General features: G+C 35.2%; 1 protein-coding gene across 3 annotated transcripts in view; it reads right to left on the bottom strand.

The window, feature by feature from the left end:
• Positions 1-27,496, bottom strand: part of LOC106667419 (dipeptidase 1-like) — a 357,350-nt gene that overhangs the window by 136,232 nt on the left and 193,622 nt on the right. The window lies entirely within an intron of this gene.

Genomic DNA, 27,496 nt, shown 5'->3' with positions numbered 1-27,496 from the left:
ATCTCAACTTAAAAACCTTAATTAATTGTACTCTGTATAATTTTTCTCCAAAAAGGTAAAACTAGACTAAAAATATTAAACGCATTTTTTTTTATAGGGTCATTCCTTCAAGTGAAATTCAGCCGGGCCATCAGAAATGGCACTCTGTACAGGAGGGAGCAAAGTACAGGACGAGAGTTTGGGGATTGGCCTGTTGATACCATGATACCAAAAACCCAGCTTTTATAAGAAAATACCCGATAGAGCAGACTGGAAAAAACGAGATTAATGCCAATTATATATGATATTTTAAGACCGAACACGGCCAATGTGCCACTTATTTCAAGTAGAAATTTTGGCTATTGAACACCGTGCCAGGCAGATCGAAATGCTAGGTAGTACTGACAGTACGGCAAGTACGCGCAACTTTCTCATCGAGTAAATTTCAGAGCCGTTTGGCATCGTAGCATTACCCTGTCAGACATTGGAAACAACCAGATTACTCTTGTACGAGGGGCAACGGTAATTTGAACAAGGAAAGTTCGATGATGACTTATTTGCCCTGAATCCTTTTGGGACATACCGATTTGCCAAAAAAATATATCCAAAAATCAATAGATTATGAACAAATCCTATGTTCAAATGGACTGTATTCCGGGATAGAGAAATGCAAAAAGATTCATGAAAGAACCAATGCAAATTTCAAGATCTTAGAACAGGTCTAGGATAAAAGTAGGACTGCTGACTCGTCATGCAGTACAGAAAAAACGTTTATCCAGATATTACCAGGAAGAAAAGAAACAATGGATCATGTGCAATTTTCGGAATGTTGTAGTTGAAATTTTTTAATTGAACTGGGCCCGAGTTACCCTGTAAAAATTTTCTCCTAAAAAAAGATAAAAAATTGAAACTAGGCTAAAAAAGATTAATATTGTATTTTTGATAACATCATTGGCTCGAGAAAAATTCAGCCGGGCTATGTAAAAAGGACACCCTGTAATGGTTTAGTTGTTTCCATTATCCAAAATAATTATTTTAATTGATTTATTATTTTTTATGCTAAGTATGGTTGAGTTAAATAATAGTGTGACGAGCGGGGTTTCGAACTCACGACCTCCGGATACACCGGCTCTTCTACCTCTTGAGCTATTGTGACTTTTGCCCCCGAGAGACCAACTAATCATCTCTACGACTTAAAAAATAATAAAAATTATTCTGACCAAAGTTTGTTTAAAAAATTAACTCTTTTACGGTAACGTCGATAATCTGGCATAGATGTACGTTCTCAAATGTTTTGCAAAAATGTACAATTTTTTTTAAATTGGAGCGCAACAACTGGCTATATTTACGATTCGGCAATTCGGATATGCGTGAAAGCCCGTTCTCGTAATTAGTGGCAGCTGTTAGCATTAATTACGTGAGAACAAGAACGTCGTTCCGTGTTATTGTGCTACGATCCTCATTAGCGCATTGACGTCCACGTTATCATATACGTACGAGCATGTTAATTCCCGAATCACGATGCAAGCCGCTGAACTGCAATTGAACGATCGTGTTGAGTGCAGTCGGAAACAATAGCATGATCAAGACGTCAGTCAAGATCTATGAAACAAAAAAAACTCATTTACTTTACAATCATTTTTATTCTATACGAAACCGACCTATGAACTAAATTACTTGAATTATGTTAAATTAAAAAAACACGAATTCATTAATAATTCATGTAAAATCCGGATACACCTCTACAAATAGTGATAACCCTTTAAATTCAAATTAGACAAGAGCTGTTTACAGTATCAACTCAACAAACAGAATTCAATGTTTTGTATTAGGGAGGAAGAGAGGATGCGTTAGAATTGTTAGATTATACGATAGAACAGTTAAATTAACATTAATTTAACCTTGGTCTGGTCGCAATGGCGAAAACAGTACTCACAAGTAATTGCTTCGGTGGGAGGAGGTCGGGTTTACTTACAACTCGGTAGGGGGCAAAAAAACCCTCGCGAGTGTAAATGGACTGTAAAAATTATTTAGGATAAAGTATGTAGAAAGAGAGCGAGAAAAACCGCGGTGTGGATGCAAATAAGTACTAGGTCATGATACTTCATTTTTACAATTACACTAGGAAAATATTCAGATTAAAAACAAACAAGAAGAAACCTCATAATTTTCTGTTATAAAAACATGAATATGAATATATTTTGTTTACGTTTACAGGGTGAAAAATTTGTAGTTTAATCTTGAGCTTTTTAGTTTTGCCAAATGCAGTGATTGTGCTTAGTTGTGATTTGTGCTTTTATTTTTGTCATTTCTCTCTTTCTGTTTTGTTTTGGAGTTTCTGTGATTAGTCTGGTCTTTGATTTAACATGTGCTTAAGGCAGAGGTTCCAGATTGGATTCTGTTATTTTGTAAAAGTTAGTTGTTTGTTGTGGATAAATTAAATAAAACTCTTTTTCTTTAAAACAACCATTTTTAATTTCAAATTAATTCATTTTCGCTTAACGTGAATCTTTCTTAATTTCAAGACAATCATTTTTTGACTAAAATTAACCGTTTTTAATCTCAAACTAATGCTTTTTTGTTTAAAAGGGATCCTTTGTAATTGCAAGACGATCCTTTGTTGCCTGAAATTAACCATTTTTAATTTCAAACTAATCCTTTTTTGTTTAAAACGAATCCTTCTTAATTGCAAGTCGATCCTTCGTTGCCTCAAATTAACTTTTTTTAATTTCAAACTAACCCTATTTTTTTTGAAAACGGATTCTTCTTAATTTCAAGCCAATTTTTCCCCCTAAAAGTAACCCTTTTTAATTTTAAACTAATATTTTTTCGCTTAAGGTATTCCATTTTAATTGCAAGTCGATACTTCCTTGCCTAAAATTAACCCTTTCTAATTTCAAATTAATCCTTTTTTTTGAAAACGGATTTTTCTTAATTTCAAGCCAATCCTTTTGGCCTAAAATTAACCCTTTTTAATGTTAAACTCACTAATTTCGTGGTCCGCTTGACCAATTAAATCATTACAATTAATTAAGGTTTTCAGTTGAGATGAAAAAAGTTAATGGCACGAGCGGGATTCGAACCCACGATCTTCGGCTAGATTCGCCGCTGCTCTACCACTTGAGCTATCGTGACCTCGATCCACTCGGACATCAACTTCCTATCTCAACAATGGCAAAAAGGAGGGAAAACTCATAAGGTGGGGTTGAGATAGGAAGTTGATGTCCGAGTGGATTGAGGTCACGAGAGCTCAAGTGGTAGAGCAGCGGCGTATATAGCCGAAGATCGTGGGTTCGAATCCCGCTCGTGCCATTAACTTTTTTCATCTCAACTGAAAACCTTAATTAATTGTAATGGGTTAAACTAAACCTTTTTTGCTTAAAGTATTTCATCTTAATTGCAAGTCGATCCTTCGTTGCCTCAAATTAACCCTTTTTAATTTCAAACTAATCCTTTTTTGTTTAAAACGAATCCTTCTTAATTTCAAGCCAATCCTTTTTCCATAAAATTCACCCTGTTTAATTTTAATGTAATTCTTTTTCGTTTCAAGTAATCCTTCTTAATTTCAAATCAATCTTTGGTTGCCTAAGATTAAATCATTTGTTACCTAATCTTTTTTGTTTAAAATAGATCCTTTTTAATTTCAAATCAATTCTTTTTTGTCTAAAATTAACCATTTTTAATTACAAATTCAAATAAACGTTTGTAATTTTCAAATGAAGTGTTTTTTCACTTCAAATTAATCCGTTTTAATTTAAAATGAGCACGTTTTATTTAAGTATTACTCGTTTTTTTAAACAACAAAAATGCCAAGAAGTTGCTATGAAAAAAAGACAAATGTTCAAGACAAAAAGTTAAAATGAAATTTTTGTTTTAATTTGAGATGTTTTTCAACACAAAGCCTTTTGAAATTGAATTGAACTAATTGAAAAACCTCAATTTCTGAAAATTTTCAAGGTAAAATTAGAACAAATCAAGTAATTCATTTTTATTTAAAAAAATTAAATGTAGAATCATTTTTTTAGTAATTGTTTCTATTTAAATTTAATCTTTCTATGTTTCTTCAACTCCAGTTTATTTTGCATTTAAAAATCTGAACCATAAAGGAATTTTACTTCACAAGCTTATATTACCAACCATCTGTTAGATTTTTTTAATGCGTTAAAGAAAATATTAGTCTATGAGTAAAAAGCGTTAATTTGAAATTAAAAATGATTAAATTTAAGTTAAAAGGATGGTTTGATGTTAAAAAGGGTTAATTTTAAGTAACGTAGGATAATTTTAATTTAAAAAGGGTTACTATGAATTTAAGAAGTGTTATTTTGAAATTAAAAAGAGGCCTTTTTCCCGAAAATTAACCCTTTTTGATTTTAAACTAATTCTTTTTTGCTTAAAGTAATTCTTCTTAATCTCAAGTCAATCCTTCGTCGCCGAAGATTAAATCATTTGTTACCTAAACTTTTTGGTTTAAAATAGATCCTTTTTAATTTCAAATCAATCCTTTTTTGCCTAAAATTAACCCTTTTTAATTTCAAATTAACCTTTTTTTCCTTCAAATAAACTTTTCTGATTGTTTTTTAATGCGTTAAAGAAAAGATTAGTCTATGAGTAAAAAGCGTTTATTTGAAATTAAAAATGATTTAGTTAAAGATAAAAATGGTTCGTTTGACATTAAAAAGCATTAATTTGAAATTAAAAAGGATTACTTAACTTTAATTAAAGTTAAAAATGGTTGGTTTGACGTTAAAAAGGGTTAATTTAAAGTAACGTAGGATAATTTTAATATGAATAGGGTTTCTATGGATTTAAGAAGTGTTATTTTCAAATTAAAAAGAGTTAATTTGACGTAAACATAATTTCAATAGCTGTATCATGAAGTTAAAAAGGGTTTATTTGAAATTAAAACGGATTAATTGAAAATTTAAAAAGGTTTAATTTGTAATTCAAATGAGTTAATATGGTGGAAAAAACTGTTAATTTGGCGGGCAAACGATTTAATTTGAGAGAAATAAACGATATATTCTCTACTAAAAGTGGAAATTGCTCGTAATTAAAACAGTAGAAAACATCGTTGAAAATGAAAAACGGTACCTCTTTTAATTTGAGATTTTTTTATGTAAAATAAGTTGGTAATTAAAAACTTTATCTTCACATGTCATAAATTAAAAGAGAAATTCTTTATTTTTATGTTGAACGGACACCAGTTTTATGCCAATGCGTGTGGGCTATAAAATTCTTAATCAGTGTAAAATTTTCTTTTATAAAATTGATAACATTGTTTTTCGAAAAAAATTCCAAGGCATTTAGTTAGCGAACAATTTTTGAAAATCGTGTTTTTCCTCACAATTAGTAATCAGAGGTTTTGCGGGTGTCAAAAACGATTCAACTTGATTTGTTGATAAATAACATTCAAATCATCACCAATATAGTAAATATGATGTGAACTTAATTATTTTGTGACACTTCTAAGCCGTAAAGTAGAATAAAAAAATCATTCTTGCAAGGAATGCAGTTGGTAACCGTTTTCTCCACCCCAAAATATACGTGAGCATAAATAATTTTGAGAAAATAAACAAAAGTTACACAATGCGGTCCTGGGTTCGAATCCCGGCGTGTACCATACAATTTTAATTATTGTAGAATAGTATGAAAAAAGTATTGTTTAAAGTTTTTAAGCTTTCTGTTTGAAAGAATTACTTTACGTTTTTATTTTTGAATACTAGCGAGTGCCTTTGGACTTTTGTTTCATTTTGGCCGATTGGTTAAATTTGCTACATTTGGATTTTTTATTAATGTAAAAACGTACTTTTTTTGTATACTTTTAAAAAAACCATGTTAATTTGAGTAAATTTTTCTTGCCCTTTGTTTTACTCGCTTGCTGTCGGTTCGGTAGTGTCGATAAATATTGAATTTTTTTTAAGTATTTCAAGATTTTTTTTATTGTGTGATATTGAATTTAAATTTTAACCTTTTGTCATGTTGTCTTTTGTTGGGACGTTTTATGTTGAATTTTAGCGTTATGCAGTTTCTGTTTTGTTGTGTCACGTTACATTTGTTTTCTTATTATTTTGTTATAACTTAAAGCTTGCGTGATTTACGATTATTTATAAATTCTTTCATGATAAAAAATGTTCTAAATTCAAATATTTCTTGTCCAAATCACGTCAATAAGATAAATAATTAAAATGTTTAAATTATAAGTGCCTTCAGCGTTTTAAGTACGTTTTCCAATATGCCGCTAATTAATGCGATGTTTAAGTTCATTGTTTACAAACCTGTTGTCTATAACAGGAAACTTCATCATCGCCATTATCATATTCTATAAGGGTGTAGCATAGTTGTATCATCTAGTTTGGTTTGACTTCCGAAACGGTTTTAGTCTGGGTTGGGTGAGTTTACAAATTTAAGAGAACAATCTCAATTTTACAGTGGCGATGGATATAAGCGAAAGTAGAAAAAGTAAAGTTGTTAGTTATGAGGTTTATTGAAAGCATGTACCACTGTCGGGGAAAAATTCTTAGGGAAAATTACTAGAATTTATTAGAATCATGCTCTTTATTCTCGTTGCTATGTTTTAACATCTACGTTCAAGTATGATCTCATTTTTTATTCAGTTATAACAATAAATCGTTGTTTTTGACTAATTGACAAATTTAAATGGCATTAAAGCCAATTTATCTTCACCATTTTTATTTTAAAGAAAATTTAAAATATTAGATTTTTTTATAATAATGTGGAAACATTAAGGGGTGACAAACGACTGAGGTCATCGCCGGCCTCTGCGTTTTTGTACATCTTTTCCTGGCCTTTCACGCTTATTTTTCAACCTTCAGGCATTTGAGCATTTCGATTTCTGACTCGTTGCTTTAATGTGAAAACAGACGATTTTTTAAAATGCTATCCTCTCATTTGTACGTAGTAATCTGGTTATTTCCATTCCCCTATTCGATATTCCTCGGGGCGGGGTCGATCCCACGTTACGTTCTCGCTAATAAATTACTTTTACACTCTAAACTTCACACACTCAGTTGACAGTATGCGATATTTCTCATGGTGGGGTAAACAACCCCTTAGTTTCCCGCTAAGCAGGTAAGCAGGCCACATTCAATCCACATACCACTCGGTATTTTTTGGGGTTGGTTTAAACTTCTCCATTCTCGCTAATAAATTGCTTTTACTCTCCGGGAGTCACACCCTCACCTCAAAGTTCTCATTGTTTCTCGGACGGGGTTCAATCCACTCCATTCTCGCTAATAAATTACTTTACCCCTATTAACTTTACACACTCACTAGAGAGTATTCGATATTCCACGGGATGGGGTTAAACAACCCCCTTATTTTAACTCTAATTAATTATATTCATTACAATAAATCAATATAAACACAAAACCTACACAAACATAGAAACTGGGCACATTCACTCTCCCATACTACTCGGTATTTTTTCGGGGTTGGGTTGAGTCTTCTCCATTCTCGCTACTAGCTTAATTTTACTTTCCAGACGTCATACACCAACCCCAGAGTGCTCGTTATTTCTCGGGAGGTGGTGAACCCTTTCCATTCTCGCTAATAAATTACTTACTCTTCAGACGTCACACACTCAACCCAGAGTACTCATTGTTTCTCAGACGGGGTTGAACCCACTCCATTCTCGCTAATAAATTACTTTACTACTATTAACTTTACACACTCACCAGAGAGTATTCGATATTCCTCGGGATGGGGTTAAACAACCCCCTTATTTTAACTCTAATTAATTGTATTCATTACAATAAATCAATATAAACACAAAACCTACACAAACATAGAAACTGGGCACATTCACTCTCCCATACTACTCGGTATATTTCAGGGTTGGGTTCAACCTTCTCCATTCTCGCTACTAGCTTAATTTTACTTTCCAGACGTCATACACCAACCCCAGAGTGCTCGTTATTTCTCGGGAGGTGGTGAACCCATTCCATTCTCGCTAATAAATTACTTTACCACTCTAAACTTCGCACAATCACCCTAGAGTTTCGATATTCCTGGGGCAGGGTTGAACCTTCTCCATTCTCGCTAATAAATTACTTACTCTTCAGACGTCACACACTCAACCCAGAGTACTCATTATTTCTTGGGCAAGGATGAACCCCTTCCATTCTCGCTAATAAATTACTTTACCACTCTAAACTTTACACAATACCCTAGAGTATTCGATATCCCTGGGGCAAGGTTGAAACTTCCCCATTCTCGCTAATAAATTATTTACTCTTCAGACGTCACATACTCAACCCAGAGTACTCATTATTTCTTGGGCAAGGATGAACCCCCCTCCATTCTCGCTAATAAATTACTTACTCTTCAGACGTCACACACTTACCCCAGAGTACTCAATATGTCTCGGGCGGGGAGATTTCTTTAAAATTTTTATACTATCTCCTTCAAATGACTATTTTTCTGTTGTGTCCAATTTATTTCATGATTTAGACTTATTTTCATGTAGATTCCGTGTTTTAGAATGCAGTGTTGCTGATCATAGTTTGTAAGACGAAAAATTTATCTTAGTTAAGATGTGTGCATTGTAAGCGTGTGTTTTTTTTAAACGTGTCTGTCATTACAAACAGAAGCCTCTTTTGTGCAGAATGATTAACGTAGAACAATGCGAGTCCGGACAAAAGTGCCGCCCCTCTCAAAGGATTGTAAAAATAAAGGCCTTTAATCAACAGAATGGGTTTTTATTCTCAGAACCCGGTTCGAAAGTGTAGTTAGAATTTATAAATTAGGAGTGATAAGAGTGGTCTGAGGGGGTTTGGCTAATGCATAAGAGAAAGGTAGGGCAGGCCGGGGAGATGAGAAAGTAAGGTTGAGAGGGAAGTGGGATGATAAGGAACCCCGGGCGTTTCCAGGGCAACTGGGGACGCAGGCGTTCGATAGAGACTGGGCGACCGCTCCCAAACCAGAAGTGAATCGGGGTTGGGTATCGGAGAGGGTGCGACCTTGACGATATGGGCCACCCCTTGGGGCAGGCCTGGACGGCTATCCTTGGAAATCGCCGACGGAAACAAAAGCAATAAGAAGAAAAATACTTTTTTTCACCCGAGCCAACCCCTTCGAATGAGCTTTAATAAAGACCTCTCGCCCTTCAAGCAATTTAAAACCTGTCACCCGCATTAACATGTGCGCTCTTGACCTGAAATTTACAGAAGAATAAGGGTGGTTTTCACTAAAGGTTTTGTTGTCTTGTTAACAAGGGAAATGGAAACCTCACCCCCTAGGAGAAGAAGTTAGAATAAATTTTATTCCACTTAAACTTTCTGAGTCTATACCAAAAACAGCAACCTCATAATAATTGTCTAGATTTTCTCTTTAGAACATGAGAAAAAGTGCCAAAATTGAAAATTATATTTTTCACCGTTCAAGTTTAACACCGCTCAAAAGGGATAAAAATTTCTGAGATTTTAAAATTGGGTCATCTCATCTGACAGTCATTCTCCGTTTAAAATACTAGTCTCAATTTCAGATTGAAGTCAAGAATAGTATGGAACTGCGTGATTTCACTTGGTAAAATATAAAAAAAAGAAAAAAGTGTTTTTATTTTTCTGTGTCCAAAGACCCACAGAACAAAAGAGTGCGTCAGAAGGGAAAACCAAGACGAAGAACACTAAAAATTACCTATAAAATATTGAATGCCGAAGAGCATTCCTTCATAAAAATTTGACTGGCATACAATCATCATTTAACATATTGATTCACTCCTGGTAATGTGAAGGAAACGATAAGTGTGGACAGAAATTAACTACATAGGGCGTCTTTGATGCTAAGGATCGGGCTCTTTGGCCCTGCGGGAGCGATTTCCCAGGACCTACTCAATTAGCATGTCCTTTGATGTCGCAAAGGGCGAGAGGCTTCTTCTGCATCTCTCTTCGAAAAGGTCAGAGGTAGACGAAAAGTAGAACTCGTTTCAAATCATGTGCCCCATGACGATTGCTCTTTTTAAAAAATATAGACACTGCGGGATTTTAACCGTCCGAATTCTTAAATTTAACAATTTTTCTTTGTTTAATGTGTAAAATAAACAATGTAGTGTTCACAATGACACGTATTCCTTTTTAAAATTCACTAGAATCCACAGTTAGTACTATCAGCCTATCAACTCCTTGAAGTACGGCGCTCTGTGATACACTTTTGCAATACACGCCTGCAATGCAAAACTGTATCATTCAATGCCCAGTATGTAAATACCAATTCCGCGTGAATTCTTGCAAAATAGATTTTTTTATTATATAATTATAACACTATTTAATAAAATGTCTGAATGATTTTAAGAAAGAGAACTCTACAGGCATTTCTGTCATTGAAATTATGGTGATCACTTAGTAACTGGGTTTATTAATCCGACAACTGCTTTTTTCCTATTTCTTTGGCTAACTTTTTTTCCGTTCTGTCGTTTCCCGTTTGCTTTGGCACTAATATTGATTAACTCTGTTTTACTTTGGAAGGGCGTTTTCACGTATAGTAATGATAGAATGATCGAGGTTGTAGTCAAGTTTGGAGGTGAAAATTTCAATATAATTCACTGTGATTTAATTCATTATTATTATTATTTACGTGGCAATGGATACTGAGAGCCATAGCTTTAACTTTTGCAAATAGTTGACAAATAAAAGTTTGAACAAACAGACTGTCATTTACGAAACGAGAGTGGAAATACTACTCATTCAAACCATTAATCAATCTCAATCTGTCTCCCTCTCCTTCTCTCTCTCCCTTTCTATTATTATGTCTCTATATCTCACACACACACACACATTCTCTTTTTTTCTTTTGCTATATCAAGCTCTCTAGCTTAATTTCTTTCTTTTTCCTAATTTTGTACATGGAACTGCTGGATGTTTGAAAAATGAAACCTATTGATCAAATATTTCAAGATTAATGAGAAGATGGACAATTATGAAAAACAGTGAGAATCAGCGATCCAAGGTAAGATTTGGCTTGCTATTTACTGGCTTACATTCATTTAATCCATCGTACCTGATGTCCACTGATAAAAGATTTAAAACTGAAAAATTGCCGGTTTGTTCTTTTCGTAGGACATCATGTTCGGTCACTTTGTTCAAACCAAAGAAAAATGATTCTTAAATTGTTCTTTAGCTGAGAAATTGTTTCTTATAGTAACAAATCTCTTAAATTTTGTCTTCTTAACTCTCTCTCTCACACTCTCTCTCTCTCTCTCTCTCTCTCTCTTTCTCTCTCTCTCTCTCTCTCTCTCTCCCTCTCCCCATTAACATGACAAGGAGCGCTGAAAAATTTAGCGCGAGATAGGTTATAAGAAGACTGTAAACATATTAACTAGGAATCAGGAAAAATTACTTCAAAAGAAAAACCTAAGTAATGGAATGATGAAGATTTAAGGCAATATACAATGAACAGGTAAGACAATTTATAAGCAAACATACAATAATGAAACACCTGATAAAAACAAATCCACGACTCGTAATGCAAAACAACACAACTATGATAGAGCAGATATTAGAAAGGTCAAAATAACCGAAATAGAAAAGTAATAATAAAACATATTTTATATATAAACTATATTGTTATGGGTGTTGTTAAACATTCTCTTTCTTTCACGCTAATAAATTACATTGATTCCAATAAATTAACCCAAACACAATAGTGTGTGGCTTCTGAAGAGTAAAATCCAGTTATTAGCGTGAATAGAGTGGGTTTGGCAACGCCCCGACGAATATCGAGTACGAGAAAGCAACCAGACTTCTACGTTTGTGTCGTATATAGTGTTTGTGTTAATTTATTAAAATAAAGTAAATTTATTAGCGTGAAAGGATTGAGCTCAACCCCCGCCCAAGGATTATATAATACTCTGGGAAAGTGAATGTGACCCGATTTTTATGTTTTTATCCGTTGTTACGATTCAGTTAATTTATTGAAATAATTTGGAATTTGAATTTGAATTTAGCATGAAAGGAAAGTGTTGTCTAATGAAGTTTAACCCTGCCCCGGCGAATTTCGAGTACTTTGGGGTGAGCGTGTGACGTAATTTATTAGCTTGAAAGTAAAGTGTTGTCTAATGAAGTTTAACCCTGCCCCGGCGAATTTCGAGTACTTTGGGGTGAGCATGTGACTAATTTATTAGCTTAAAAGGAAATTGTTGTCTAATGAAGTTTAACCCTGCCCCGGCGAATTTCGAGTACTTTGGGGCGAGCATGTGACGTAATTTATTAGCTTGAAAGTAAAGTGCTGTTGAATGAAGGTTAACGCTGCCCTGACAAATATCGAGTACTTTGGGGTGAGCATGTGACGTAATTTATTAGCTTGAAAGTAAAGTGTTGTCGAATGAAGGTTAACCCTGCCCTGACGAATATCGAGTACTATGGGGTGTGACACTGGAGAGAAAAGTAATTTATTAGCGAGAATAGAGTGGGTTCAACTCCAACTCGACTAATATCGAGTACTTTGGGGGAGTGAATGTGACCGGACTTCTATATTTGTGATGATATATAACCACTAGAAGCTATCATTTTAGAAATTGTCCTGGTTTACATTTAAAAGCAGAGAGTAAGTACCAGATCGAGACGCTGCAGTTTAAAACGATAAAAAGAAGCAAAACATACAAAGGGTCTGCGATGACCTCAACCGTATGTCGGCCGATAAACTTCCCACATCATGTATGTAGCATACAAACCAATCGTCTTCAACGATGAATTTGTGAGAACCTAGAATTTAGTAAAATATGTATTTAAGCTAGAGGATAGATAAATAATATATCGGAAAGTATTTGATTTCATATATGAAAATTTTATTGGTTATTAGGAAAAAAAATCCTGTCATGTTTACAAATTAAAATCATGATTTATAAACGTAAAAGTTTTACCTATGCTTATGGCTACTAATTTTACATCAAACGTGGATTTTAAGATTTGTGCAAACATCGTTTTGAATTATCCTCATATCTTTAATCATAAAGTTATGAGTGTTATTAATTCAAAGTTCTACCATTTGTTACATGCCTATAAGGCAGGCTCGAATATATTGGTCGGGAGGAAAATTTAATTTATTTTGTATTCGGAGGAGATGAACAGATAATACCCGTTCAACAGCCCATAAGTCCTATTTCTTGAGGTAAAACACATATGCGATTTGGTGATGGGTCGGGCGGGGTGGCCCCAATAAACGGCAACGAGTTTCGCAAATGTGAGGGCGTATCCCTTAGGCCTCGGTATTTACATATTTTACCGTCGGCCGTCCTGTTTTCCCCGAATTCTCAACATCTGCGTTCCCGTTTATACCGATGGAAACGGGGGAAAACGAAAAACCGTATTCCAAAGACGGCGTCGGGGTGAAAAAACGCGTCCATCGGAATATTTTCGAACGGGTTTTCCGCCGAGTCGTGAAACATCCCGGGCTTATCTCGAGAAAGATAATGTGTAGGAAGTTTGCAGGATTGACGAGCCGGAGCCCCTGGCCGGGAGATCAAAAGTTACCCGTGTGAAATATGCACCGCTCTCTCACTTCGTGTATTTACGATGGGGAAACTTTTCCAGGGGCTCACACCAGTCATTGCTGATCCTGAAGGCTTAACCGAATATGAGATTTAATAATTAATATAGCTTCTCAACAATAAGTAAAGCAAAAGCAGGCATTAAAAAGCTGCTGAAATATTAAAAAAAGATTCCTTTTAAACGAGACATTTAAAATATACATATATAATATATGACAAATTGAAAAGTGAATTTAACAATAAATTTGTGATAAACTTTTCCACTGTATCATTATTATTTCAACCATTTTAATTGAAATTTCATAAAATCGAGAACAAGAACTGTGTAAAATTAGAGAAATAAATCGCACATTCATTGTCAGTTATTGATTTTTTGGAAAATGGGGAAACTTTTCCAGAGGCTCACACCAGTCATTGCTGATCCTGAAGGCTTAACAAAATATGAGATTTAATAATTAATATGGCTTATCAATAATAATTGAAGCAAAAGTGGGCATTAGGAAACTGCTAAAATTATAAAATTTTCCTTGTAAATAAGATATTTAAAATATACATATATGATATATGACAAATTGAAATGTGAATTTAACAATAAATTTGTGATAAACTTTTCCACTGTATCATTATTATTATTTTTAATTGGCCTTATGATCTTTGCATATTAGCCATGACGAATCTCTTATATATGTTGTTCAAATTGGGGGTTATCGGGAAAAAAGGGCCAGAGGCGACGGTGGGAATCGAACCCACTACCGCGGCGTGAGAGTCTCTCATGTTAACCACTCGGCTACCGCGGTCCCCCATCATTATTATTTCAACCATTTTAATTGAAATTTCATAAAATCGAGAACAAGAACTGTGTAAAATTAGAGAAATAAATCGCACATTTATCGTCAGTTATTGATTTTTTGGAAAATGGGGTCACTTTTCCAGAGGCTCACACCAGTCATTTCTGATCCTGAAGGCTTAACAAAATATGAGATTTAATAATTAATATGGCTTATCAATAATAATTGAAGCAAAAGTGGGCATTAGGAAACTGCTAAAATTTAAAAAAATTTCCTTGTAAATAAGGTATACAAAATATGACAAATTGAAAAATGAATTTAACAAAAAATTCGGGATAAACTCTTTCACTGTATTATTATTATTATTTCAGCCATTTTAATTGAAATTTCACAAAATGGAGAACAAGAACTGTGTAAAATTAGAAAAATAAATCGCACATGTATCGACAGTAATTTGCTTTTTGGCAAACTTAACGAGCTTATTGCATAAACACAGACAACCTCTCCTCTCCCCTTATCATGTCCTTCTAAGCCTATAAAATCCTTCTGGATTCCAGCAGCATACCCTTCAAATCCATAAATCCAAAAAAATCTGTAATATTTATTACTTATATATTTAATTCAGTTTTACGCGCAACCTAAATCCTCTTTCTTGGAAACATTCCATTCTCTGTATTCCCAAACCAAAAACATACATTATCCTACTTCCTACGTGCCCGTCAGTTTGCTACCATTCTAGGAAATGTTTTACAACTGCTTATTTTAAAACGGCTGCTCCCAACCCTTAATACTCAAAAATTATCTCGGACCAGTTTGGTTGTCGCAGCTGTTACTCAGCATAACAACAGTGCCACTGTGTTGCAGATGTTATTCCTGTCTTCCTTGAATTGGGGCAGAATTGGGGGCGAAGCTTTTGATCGACCTTAACACGAGACTATATAGGCTATGTCTAATGTTAAGTTTAACGAGTATGCCTATTAAATTGTAACACCTCCTGAGCTAAAGTGGAGCGGTGTGCCAATCTCAAATTTATACGGACTAGAATAAGCTTACGATCAGTGTAGGTGAATGAGTCGGTAAAAAGAACTAGGGAGATAAGTGTGCCGATGTTCCTTCATTGACTCAGGCGACATTGGACCCACCCAACTTTGGAGAAGACGCTCCACATTTTCCTGGATTTTTCACAGCGTCGGAATCAAGAAGGTGGACACTAGTTCTCAGGAAAGTTTAGTTTGTAATAAAAGTTTATTTAGGTTTTAAGATAAGCCCTTTACGTTTTAGTGGTCAATTTACCAAGTTACTTCAATTATTATTCTTTCTATGTATGTATGTTCTAGGGTTCAGATAAAAAGTCAGTGTCACGAACAGGATTCGAACCCACGACCTTCGGCTCAATAGTCGCTGCTCTAACCACTTGAGCTATCGTGACTTCGGTGCTCTCGGACACCAACTCCCCATCTCAACCTACAACCGCTCGAATTGTCCCACTTTTTGCCATTTTCAAATGACTTGTAATCAAGGAAAATTCGAGAGGTTTTAGGTTGAGATAGAGAGACCACGAAAACTAGTGCATTTAATAAGTTAAAATGAAGTATACCTACACTAAAGCTCTCCGTGGCCATTTCATTTGTCGCCGAGAATCAAATAGATTACACGACATTTGAAAAATGGCAAAAAGGGGGAAAATTAAAAAAAGGTGGGGTTGAGATGGGACGTTAGTGTCCGAGAGGATCGAAGTCACGATAGCTCAAGGGGTAGAGCAGGGGCGTATTTAGCCGAAGGTCGTGGGTTCGAATCCTGCTCCTGACACTGAATTTTTTCTCTTAACCAAGACATTTTAATATAAGGTTCATCTAGTCTGTAAGTTTAGACTCATTTTATATAGTGTTACTTATAAAAATTTATGTTATCGTTGCTTTGTACGTTAGCTTCCTTAGTTATAAATGCGTCTTTTTGAGTATGTATATTTGTCTTCTATTTACTTAAAATTTGTTAATTATCCAGTTAATTGTCTTGACGAAATTAAAAGTGCGAGAGGATGACACATCTGGCCTGCTTAGTTGTTAGGGAGACACAAACCTAGGCCTTACTTTCTGGTTAAGTTCACAATAAGTTTATTTAATTAAATACTTAAATTAAACATAAAAGTTTAGTGTTTTATTCTTTTCTTGAGACGCTACGATGCTGGATCGAAATTCCGACATTCCAATCAGTGTATATCTATAGCTATTTAGTTAATAGTAGGCATCCGGGTCCCACTGGATGAATATCTCTTGTCTTGCCTCCCAAGAGACTTAAAGTCCACTGGGGCTCAAAGCTCCGATAGCTTTTTTCCACATTGACTATTTCCTTCTTTTATTAATGGCGCCGAGCCAACAGGGAAAATTAATAAGTCTAGTTTTTTAATTGTTGATATTTCTTCTTCCCGGGATCGTATTTTCCACTAGATTCGGTTCGATACCGCAGGTCTCAATCAGGGCGAGATCCCAAGCTCCGGGGGAGTTAATTGAAATTCTCCCAAGCTCGAGACAAAAAAATTAATTAACGGGTCGATCTGGAACCGTTGCGGCTTGCTAAGCTAATTACTAGAATAACAGAAGCGCATCGGTTGAAGTCAAAACATGACCACAATTTTTTGTTAAGTCGTTGTACAAATTAATTTATTACAAAATGTCATGAAAATTTGATTGCATTTATGTGTGGTGTTTCGTGACCGTTAGTCAATGATTATTCGGAGATCGTGAGATGTGGTCTGGTGTGACGTAGTTTTAGAAAAAAATTTCTTTATTGTGCCAACGTTTCGACCTTTATTGAGATCATCATCAGTGCCTGAGATTTACAAACATTGCGTAACGCAGAAAACAAACACTTTGAGTGAGTACAAATATTTTGATTGAACATAATAAAAAAAAATTTTGCATTGTATAAATTCAATTTTTTTCTTAATCTAAAATTTTCCAGCATTGTACCAATTCATTTTTTTGTTCTAATATTTTCTAGCATTGTATACATTTTTTTTTACACCCTTCATGTATTTGTAAAATTTAAACAATCTTTATAAATCTCAGGACCTGATGATGATCTCAATAAAGCTCCAAACGTTGGCAAAATAAAGAAAATATTTTTCTAAAACCTACATCACACCACACCGCATCTCACGATCTCTAATCTCCACAAACACTTTGAGTGAGTACAAATACTTTGATTGAACATTAAAAAAATTTTGCATTGCATAAATTCAATTTTTTTTCTTAATCAAAAATTTTCCAGCATTGTATAAATTCATTTTTTTATTCTAATATTTTCTAGCATTGTATAAATTCATTTTTTTCACACAATACATGTATTTGTAAAATTTAAACAATCTTTACAAATCCCAGGCCCTGATGATGATCTCAATAAAGTTCGAAACGTTGGCACGATAAAGAAAATATTTTTCTAAAACCTACGTCACACCAGACCGCATCTCACGATCTCCTATCTCCACAAACACTTTGAGTGAGTACAATTAATTTGATTGAATATAATAAAAAAAATTATTACATTGTATATATTTAATTTTTTTCTTAATCTAAAATTTTCCAGCATTTAATTAACATCACGTACAAGGGATTCGTACTTTACCCACAAATTCTATTTTTGCGTTTTACCCAATAAGGCGACAGTCTTTTATTTATTTATTTTTTATATATATTTTCTCACCGATAGCCAAAAGGGAATGTTCAATAAAATGTAAATGCGCCCCTAACCTCTCAATTATGCTTTGCCTCAACCGATGTGTTTTCAAATATATTCGGCGTAAAAGGCAAGATATTGAGTAGGATGGCCCACTTTCTGCCTTCAGCTGTCTTCCTGTTCGGAAATTCTCTTGTCAAAGGACACCAAAGAAATGGATGGGTTAAAGCTGTTTAAAACCATGCGGGTACAACAACAAACAGGTTTTTATTTAACTCTAGATAATTGCTACAGTTTTCTTTAATTGTTGAATAATCCAATATTTTATGCTGAGTAGTAGCCATAGTTATTAGTAGAGTTCTAATTTCATCAACCCAATTGAATAGCATTGGATAATTTTCGACAGCTTTTGCTGTCTTATAAAACAACGTTTGAGTACGAAACCAACAACCAATACAAAAATTTTTCGCGATCTATGTACACTCTATCACTTTCCAACGTAACATTTGCATCAAGGTGTTTTTTTTGAGAGAAGGAGTAGTAATTTAAAGTGCCTCACTTGACCCCGATCGTACAAGTCATCATATGTAACATCCAAATTTCTGTTAAATGTAAAAGTTCACTTTCAGAAAGGGAGTGTTATATTACATTTTTGTTGTTCTGATCATCACTTATACAAGCTCTCAAAGTTGCCAAGACAACCGATGTAGATGAAGTAATTTTTATCCAAAAATACTTTCCAGTATTAACAAACTTAGCAGGAGTCGTTAATTTAAAAAAAATTGATCGCTGGTCACATTCAATACCCTAGATTATTCGATATTCCTTGGGATGAGTAACCCTCGCCATTCTCACTCTCCAGACGTCACATGCTAACCTAAAAGTATTTGATATTCCTCGAGGGGAGTTAAGCAACCATTTCACGATAATAAATTACTTTATTCCAATAAATTAACTTAAACACTACACCCTATATAAACATAGAGGTCTGATCACATTCATTCCCCCAGAGTACTCGATATTCTTCGAGCCGGAGTTGAACCCATTCCATTTTCACTAATATCTTACTTTTACTCTCCCGACGTCACACAAACACACACACACACACACACACCGAGTGCGAGATAATTCTCGGCGCGTAGCGAAATGTACTCCATTCACGCTAATAATTTCCTTTTTCTCTCCAACGTCAGACACTCACCCCAGAGTACTCGATATTCCTCGGGACGGGGTTGAACCCACTACATTCACGCTAATAATTTACCTTCAGTTAATTAAGGTTTTTAATTGAGATAAAAAAGTAAGTGTCACGAGCGGGATTCGATCCCACGACTTTCGGCTAGATACGCCGCTACTCTACCACTTGAACTATCTTGACTTCGATCCACTCGGCCACTAACTTCCTATCTCAACCCCTCCTTTGAATTTTCCCTCCTTTTTGCCATTTTTTCAATTGTGTAATCTATTTGATTCTCGGCGACAAATGAAATGGCCACGGAGAGCTTTAGTGAAGTACACTTCATTTAACTTATTAAATTCACTAGTTTTCGTGGTCTGCTTGACGAATTAGTATCTTTCAATTAATGAAGCTTTTTAGTTGAGATAGATGCTCAAGTGGTAGAGCCGATCTGATCTAGCCGAAGATCGTGGGTTCGAATCCCGCTCGTGACACTGACTTTTTTATCTCAACTAAAAACCTTAATTAATTGAAAGATACTAATTGGTCAAGCGGACCACGAAAACTAGTGAATTTAATAATTTACTTTTTCTCTTCAGACTTCACACACAAACACAAACACATACACCCGAGTGCTAGATATTTCTCGGCGCGTAGCGGAACCCACTCCATTCACGCTAATAAATTACTTTTCTATCCAGACGTCAAGTACACAAACACACACACTCCCGAGTGTTAGAAATTTCTCGGCGCGTAGCGGAACCCACTCCATTCACGCTAATAAATTACTTTTCTATCCAGACGTCAAGTACACAAACACAAACACATACACCCGAATGCTAGATATTTCTCGGCGCGTAGCGGAACCCACTCCATTCACGCTAATAAATTACTTTTCTATCCAGACGTCAAGTACACAAACGCATACACCCAAGTGCTAGATATTTCTCGGCGCGTAGCGGAACCCACTCCATTCACGCTAATAAATTAATTTTCTATCCAGACGTCAAGTACACAAACACATACACCCGAGTGCTAGATATTTCTCGGCGCGTAGCGGAACCCACTCCATTCACTCTAGTAACTTACTTTTTCTCTCCAGCGCCACAAACTAACCCTAAGAAGTACGAGAATTCTTCGGAGTTAGTTTAGGCAACCTTTTTCTTTCATACTAATGAATTACATTCATGCCAATTGTTATGCACAATTTTGTGATTTATAATGTGAGAGTTGTTTGTGTTTTGAGGGTGCATTTTATTGCATATGTACGTTCTGTAGTGAGGTTATTGACGTAATGCTTGGCTGTGTTTTTTTAATGTATAGAATGGTATGGTATCTAGAAAAAGTACCTCTTTTTATTTGAATAAACAAATTTACTTTAAAGAGATGAGGTGATGAACCGTGAAACGTTCCAGTTTCGTTCATTTTAACGAGCAAGCCGATAGAAGTAGACGTTTTGCACCAAAAAAACAAAACTAATTAGATTTACTTCGTGAAACACAAACTAAGTTAATTTAATTTGGACACCAACGCCCGCAAAACGTCCCCTGCCCGTTTTAAAGTGATTTGCTCCGAGGTTCTTTTTTCCTTGTAAAGAAACGGACATAGAACTAAAAGAGACGAAAAAAAGAGTACTTCGGAGCGACTGCCACTTTGCTTTTCATTTCACATTCACCGCCGTCCCAAATCCGATTAGGTTTCCCTTTTGATCCCATCGAACGTTGTGGACGGTCAAACGATTCCGAACCGCCTCGTCCCACGCCGAAACCGGCTCGCCAGGGGCGAAAACGTTCTCTTAACTGCAATCTCATTTATTTATTCAAAGGGCTGGGGGGTTTTCAATGTGACGTCTGTTCTTTAGGAGGAGGGACCGACGCGGAAGGCTTCAGCCGAGCCTTTCACGTGCTTCCTTATAAAGTCTTTTTAATGGAACGATCTTCATCAAAAATTCTCCGGACGAAATTTGCAATTTTTAACTATTTTGAGAATCTATTTGATGTTTCACGGATACCGGCTTTTGTCATTATTACTTGAATTTTATATCAAACCATACTTTCTCCTTCATCGCGCATTAAATCAACATCAAAAAGAAAAATATAATGCTTTCCATGCATATATTTTTTTGTCCAAAAATATTTTTCTTTGGCCGAAAACAACAAAACTGAACCTTCGTTCAAGATTAAAGATCAGATATCACAATACAATAGTTTATAATTTCCAAAATCTGGGGAAAAGCAATAACCTGATATCTTGTGTACCGTGTGTTAAGGCGCATTTTTCTTTCATATTTTATCGTAAATTACGAAATCTCCTCCCACTTTTTTTTCTCTTAATTATATATTACAATTAAATAAGGTTTTTAGTTGAGATTAAAAAAAGTTAATGGTACGAGCGGGATTCGAACCCACGATCTTCGGCTAGATACGCCGCTGCTCTACCACTTGAGCTATCGTGACCTCGATCCACTCGGACACCAACTTCCCATCTCAACACGACCTTATGAGTTTTCCCTCCTTGTTGCCATTTTTCGAATTCCGCTCGTGCCATTAACTTTTATTCATCTCAACTAAAAACCTGAATTAATTGTAATGTATTAATTGGTCAAGCGGACCACGAAATTAGTGAACTTAATTATACATTTTAATGTTTGATTTATGTTGGCATGCATTAAGTATATTATTATTTTACACATGTATCGGGGATAAATCTTTAATTTTGTTCATATAATTGTTGAATACGCGATCCATAACGGATGAAGCGGATAAAACAAGAAAGGATTAGCCGTTATCGCGGACCCTTGATCCAGAATGAGACCTCGAAAAGTAGTCTGCGCAACTTTGAAATACAAAATATCTATTTCCCGTACATCGGCCTATCGATTGTTATATCGATTTCGTCACGTCCCATCGTCGATCCCTATACCATCAGGGACCACCGCCGAAAAGATCGGGAATCTACGATTTATACCGTGACGTCACCAGGCTGTATTTTCTTTTGATCTTCTTCATCTCATCATTATTTTTTCTTCGTCGTCGTTTCGTCTTGTTTCCTTCATCATCTGTGGCTTCGTCATCATCTCCGCTTCTTCATCATCTGTGGCTTCTTCATTATTTGCGACTTCATATCTTCAATTTTCATACCTGCTTCGCCATTTCACTTCATCCTTAAGTTTACTTTATTTTATTATTATTATTTTATTGCATGCGAGTTTATTCGTTAAGTTAATTTAATTCATAATTAACGTGCACGTCTTTACATGAGTAATATTATTAAAGTCAATTTTCATTCATTTCTTTTCATTAAAATTTAATAATTTTCATTTTGTTTCAATCTGGTCAATCGAATACCACGATCTGTTCAAATGATCGTAATTCAAGAAGTTATTTAATTTTTATTTATATATAGATCAATAGAAAAGGTTTATTTTAATTTTATCTGATCTTGTTTTATGTTTTTAAATCAAGTAAGAATACATTTATTTTATTATAACAATATATTCTTTATACCATATATTTATAGTTTTACCCGTCTACATATGTGCATGCCATCTATTCAAATTTTAGGTATTTTTCATTTATTCAAAGATAAAAGGGAAAAGGAGAGTTAAATATTCTGCATAACTATCTTCAATTTAAAAACAATATATATTTAATTTATTCATCTTCTGCGAAATTAATTGAGATCTGGAAAATTAATCCCCACATTGAACCAGTGGGATATTGGGTAAGGAAATCTGTATTTCAAATTAACGAAAGCCCTTTCCCCCAATACCATGAAACAAAAGAACGTTGGGTAACGAAAAAGCAGACACACTGGGCAGAGAGTAGAGTCAATATGAAAAACGGGCTGGCCAGGTTAAAACCCTGAAGTCATGCTGTTGAAGGTAGGTTTTTACTGTGCGAGAGACATGTGAACGAACATTATCGTGCATAAGAGTAGGATTGTCGTTGATTTTATCGAGGATAGGAAACGCATGATGTTCCAAAATTTCGTCCACATAGTCAGAGGCCACTAACATTCAACCCTATGGTCCTATGAAATTCCCGCCCACACGATCACTGAGTTGAAAAGGTTCGCTCTGGGAAAAATTACTGGCTTCGTACCTTTCATTTTGCCTTCTCCACACTCTGTCACCCCCATCCGGAGATTGTAGAACAAACCTGCACTCATCTGTAAAAAGTACAGCAGACCAATCGCCCACCAATGGCTGCGTTCTCGTGCAAATGTGAGCCATACAACTCTATGTTTTGGTCCATCTTGATCTTCTTATGGGGGAAAAGCCATTAGTCCTTACTGAAGTAATCTTCTTCGGGCAGTGCGTTCAGAAATTTGGACGCCTTCAACTTCCTGGACCTGATGAATCGCTTGACCAACAGTAAGGTGCCGGTTTTGCAAAATTCTCAAAGTCACAAAACGGTCACCCAGTGGTTCTCTTACCCTGGGGCGTCCATAACCTTCTATGGTCTGACCCAGTTTCTCGAAAACGTCTAACTGGGTATCTCCGTGTTTCGTAGGGAACTCCGATGGCCATAGCCGCGAACGTCCATCATCAATAAGTGCTACACCACACCAAGTTTAAAAATTTAAATTAAGATAACAAAAATGAAAACTAAACAGTTTCTTGCTTTACAATTCAAATGAGACTGAATAAACATTTTTAATTCCGTAAAAAGTAAACATTGAAAAATTATTTAACGTGTTTACCTCTAATTGATATTCCCAATTTAAACCATACCATAAAGAAATATTTATTGGTAAAAACAATGAGTTCTATTAAGGGTAGAATTTTCTTTTATGGAGAAAATGAAAAACATCAATTGGGAGGAGATTTTTTGCCAGTCAGTGTACATTTGGTGTTAAATTGGCCGAAATTAAAACGTATATTTCCTTTTGTATAGCCCTGGAGAATGTACAATAATTTTCCGAAGGCTAGGCGAAGATTTAAAATTAAAAGTATCTTTTTTTGACAACCTAACAACCATTGTTGACCTGGTAACAACAAAGAGAACATTAAATTTTTTTTTAAACATTAAACATTAAATTTTGAGGGACCGCGGTAGCCGAGTGGTTAGCATGAGAGACTCTCACGCCGCGGTCGTGGGTTCGATTCCCACCGTCGCCTCTGACCCTTTTTTCACAATAACCCCCCCAAATTTGAACACACATATATGAATTGTCACATGGCTAATATGCATAGTTCATAACGCAAAAAAAAATTAAATAATTTATTTGGTTAACTAGTGCCAACTATGAATCGATTTTAGTTGTTATAAATCAGGGTCATGGTCTATTTTTAATAATTTCCTGGCACTTAAAAAAACATATCAGAAGAGATTTTATTTAAGATTTAATTAAATTTTTAACTTTATTTATCTTAACTTTAAATAACAGGCTAATTGTAAATCCCATCACTTCCATGAATAAGAAATTAATTTTAAAACACGCTATATAATCGTAACCATACGAACCAATTATAATTTTATATTTATACCTGCTAATTATTGTAGAGCCCTTAAGAAGATTCAATAAATGATCAAAAGTTTAGGCAATAAAAAATACATAATAATAATAAAAATAAAGGCGAATTAAAACAGTTAAGTAGAATAAAAAATAAATAAATATAATTAATTAAATATCAGAAATACAAATAAAAACAAAAACGGATTAATTAATAAAATAAATAAGAAGTACTAAATTCACTAGTTTCGTGGTCCGCTTGACCAATTAATATCGTACAATTAATTAAGGTTTTTAGTTGAGATAAAAAAAAGTCAATGGCACGAGCTCAAGTGGTAGAGCAGCGGCGTATCAAGCCGAAGATCGTGGGTTCGAATCCCGCTCGTGCCATTGACCTTTTTATCTCAACTAAAAACCTTAATTAATTGTACGATATTAATTGGTCAAGCGGGCCACGAAACTAGTGAATTTAATAAGTTTGAAATGAAGTATCCTTCACTAAAGCTCTCCGTGGCCATTTCATTTGTCGGCGAGAATCAATTTGATTACACGACATTTGAAAAATGGCAAAAAGGAGGGAAAATTCTTAAGGTGTGGTTGAGATGGGAAGTTGGTGACCGAGTGGATCGAGGTCACGATAGCTCAAGTGGTAGAGCAGTGGCGTATCAAGCCGAAGATCGTGGGTTCGAATCCCGCTCGTGACACTGACTTTTTTATCTCAACTAAAAACCTTAATTAATAAGAAGTACAATGATACGATTTTTTCTTACGAGGATATTTCAACTACGAAGTTACATGAACCTTCGATGTTTTCAAAAATATCCTTTTTTAACTATGCCGGATGCTGGGTTCGAAACCGGAATTTTTACCTGGTGATGAGCGCCATGTCAACACCTTAACTGTTGCGGCCACCCCCGGAACCAATTCTTGGCAATAAATCCTTCATCACAGAATGGATTCCAAAACAGATAAAATGAGAAATCGATAAACTCTAGGACACAGACTCTAACACACTAAAGTCTAGCAATCACCCTGCTATAATTAGAGAGGGCTAAACTTAGAGTAGTGATAGGATTACCGGTCACTGGCATCTGAGAAATTATCTACATAACATGGACATTTTATAAATAGTAGGGGGACATAGGTATCCATTAAACTCCGAAACGTACGAGAAAAAATTTAGAACTATGATCCATTATGGTGATTTATGGAGGCGGTGCCAATGTCTATTTTAGTTTATGTGTTTTATGTTTTAATTAGAATGTTTTATCATAATTATGGTAATTTCACTACAATCTAGATGTTTGTTTATAATTGAATAGACGTTTAAATTTGTTTATCAAGGATGTATATAATAATTTAGTACATGTTGTAACTGGAGTAGGAATTAAACATTTCCCCTCTGGCTATTGTTAGCACGGAATAATCCACTGCCCTTTCCGGTTATTTGACACCGCCCATTCAGTCCCCTTTTATGAAGCAGCTGATAAAACATCGACGTTGAAAATTTCCCCGAGAAAATTTGTCAGTACGTCAAAGAGATGAGGAAAAATCCCCCGGATCACAAAGGGCGGGGTTAGTTTGCGAGCCGTCCGATTCGCTAATTAACGACCTTACGGGAATGACAGGGTAATTAGGGTTTTTCGGGCCGGGGCGAAAAAACAGGCGGGGGTGTCGTCATTAATATGAATTAAGAATTGATTCCGCCCCGAGGTGGCGAAACTGGGCTCGTCAACCCATCAACGACGACACCCTCCGCTAAACGGCCTAAGTCGTGAAGAAACCGTAATAGTTTTATTGTTATCGGTGTAATGAATAATCCACTTCGGGGACATCCCGCGTGTTGTGGAAATGTTAAGCTGTGTGGGTCAACTCGGCTCAATCCCGGTCACAGAGCCAATCGATGGCTATAAATGCCGTCTGAATGAGTCTTCGACAGAGAGACCCCGGATGATAGCCTACTATCGGATCAGATAGCTCACCCAATGAAATGAATCAGCTTTTTTGCGGCTCACTGATCTGGCTCACCAAATTTTTATTGCCCATAATTCCATGGATAAAATTTTTCCTATTTCGTTGCTCTAGGCCCAATTTTAAAGGATGATTGACTTAGAGAGTTGTTATTTGAAAGAAATAACGAATAGTTCAACCTTCTCGTTTTTTATTGTGGCCGACAATAAATTTAAATTGAGAAAATGAACAATTAAATTAAATTATATTTTTTATTTTGTAATTTTATCACATTTTTCTTGTGTGAGTAAAAAAATCAAAAAATTTAAATAACAACAAACAAATAAACCAATACATATTTTTTAAACTCGCAGAGCTTATATTTATCTGTAAATAAACACATAAATAAGAGCTAGAGTAATGCGCGATGATTCGAACTGGGAAGTGGGATGGCCGAGCGTTGAAACTTGAACGAGCAAGAACGCAGACCGCAGTCCGACCAAATGGACAAGGAGTTGAGAATCAAGAGAGCTGTAGAAGCGAAGAAACTATAAGAACAAAGAGCTTTATGAGTTGTAGAAGCAAATAACTCTATGAACAAAAAGTGTAAGAAGCGAACAACCGTAGGAACGAAGAGCTATAGGAGTTGTACAAACGTAGAATTGGAGGAACGAAAAGCAGTAGAAGTTGTACAAACAAATAATTGTAGTAAAGAGCTGTAGGAGTTGTAGAAGCAAAGAACGTTAAGAAGGAAGAGCTGTAGGAGTTGTGGAAACAAAGAACTGTAGGAAGGAAGAGCTTTAGGAGTTGTAGAAGCAAAGAACTGCAGGAAGGAAGAGCTGTAGGAGTTGTAGAAACGAAGAACATTAAGAACAAAGAGCTGTAGAAGTGGTAGAAACGAAGAACATTAAGAACAAAGAGCTGTAGAAGTGGTAGGATCAAAGAGCTGTAGAAGTGGTAGAAACAAAG

The sequence above is a fragment of the Cimex lectularius genome, unplaced genomic scaffold, assembly GCF_000648675.2.
Source record: "Cimex lectularius strain Harlan isolate CLEC.00 unplaced genomic scaffold, Clec_2.1 scaffold10, whole genome shotgun sequence".
Taxonomy (NCBI): domain Eukaryota; kingdom Metazoa; phylum Arthropoda; class Insecta; order Hemiptera; family Cimicidae; genus Cimex; species Cimex lectularius.
The sequence above is the reverse complement of the archived record's forward strand: the minus strand, read 5'-3'. Positions and strand labels throughout refer to the sequence as shown.